The sequence below is a fragment of the Otolemur garnettii genome, unplaced genomic scaffold, assembly GCF_000181295.1.
Source record: "Otolemur garnettii isolate 467f Iridium unplaced genomic scaffold, OtoGar3 scaffold00028, whole genome shotgun sequence".
Lineage (NCBI taxonomy): Eukaryota > Metazoa > Chordata > Mammalia > Primates > Galagidae > Otolemur > Otolemur garnettii.
This window is the reverse complement of record NW_003852423.1, coordinates 14,554,696-14,556,138: the sequence shown is the minus strand read 5'-3', so window position 1 is coordinate 14,556,138 and position 1,443 is coordinate 14,554,696.

The window sequence follows — 1,443 nt, the reverse complement described above, 5'->3', positions numbered from 1 at the left end:
CATCGTTGTTGTTTGGCGGGTCCGGGCTGGGGATTCGAACCCGCCACCTTAGGTGTACATGGCTGGCGCCTTAGCCGGTTGAGCTATAGGCGCCGAGCCTCAACAGGCTCTTAGAAAGAAATTTGAGCTAAAGGAAAAAAAGGTCAAGGTTACATTTTTAGTGCTTAGGTCACTGATTGTTGCTTCTAATTCAGGTACAGACGGGGAGGCCCACAACCATTATCTTATACCTACGTCCCCCCACCCCAAGCTTGCAAGCTCCTCCTCCTCTGTCTAAAGTGACATCCAAGAGATTTTAAAGACTTCACTTTCCTCCTTATTCATTTTTCTCTTTTTCCCTTTATGGGAGCCAGACATTCTATGTCCATGAATTGGAAGACTTAATACTGTTAACATATCAGTACTACCCAAAGTGATCTGTAGAGCTGGGCATGATGACTCACGCCAGTAAGCTTAGCACTTTTGGAGGCCGAGGCAAGTAGATTGCTTGAGCTCAGAAGATTGAGAATAGCCTGGATAAGAGCAAGATCCTGTCTCTACTAAAATAGAAAAAATTAGTCAGGTGTTGTGGCAGGTGCCTATAGTCCCAGCTACTCAGGAGGCTGAAGTAAGAAGATTGCTTGAGCACAAGTTTTGAGGTTGCTGTGAGCTATGACACCACAGTACTCTACTGAGGGTGACAGAGTGAGACTCTGACTCAAAAAAAGTGATCTGTAGATTTGATGCAATCCCTATCAATGTCTCAATGACATTTTTTGCAGAAATTGAAAAGTTCATCCTAAAATTCATAAAGAATCTAAAGGGGCCCCCAAACAGCCAAAATCTTGAAAAATATGAATATAGGCTGGGTTTGGTGGCTCACACCTGTAATCCTAGCACTCTGGGAGGCCAAGATGGGAGGATCCCTTGAGCTTAGGAATTCGAGACTAGCCTGAGCAAGAGTGAGACCCCATTTCTACTTAAATAAAAAAAATTAGCCAGGCGCTGTGGCAGGTACCTGTAGTTCCAGCTACTTAGGAAGTTGAGGCATAAGGTTCACTTGAGCCCAGGAGTTTGAGGTTGCTGTGAGCTATGATGATGCCATAGCACTCAACCCCAGGGTGACAGAGTAAGTCTCTCTCGGAAGGAAGGAAGGAAGCAAGGAAGGAAGGGAGGAAGCTTAGAGGTCTCACACTTCCTTATTTCCAAACTTATTTTAATACAAAGCTACAGTAATCAAAACAATATGATACGGGCATAAAAGCAGACACATCAATCAACAGAATAGAAAAGAGAGCCCCCAAATAGGTATGTGGTCAAATGACTTTTGAATAGCTTGCCAAGACATTTTTTTCTTTTTGAAGCAGAGTCTCACTATGTTGCCCTCGGTAGAGTGCAGTGCTGTCACAGCTCACAGCAACCTCAAACTCTTGGGCTTAAGTGATTCTCTTGCCTCAGCCTCCC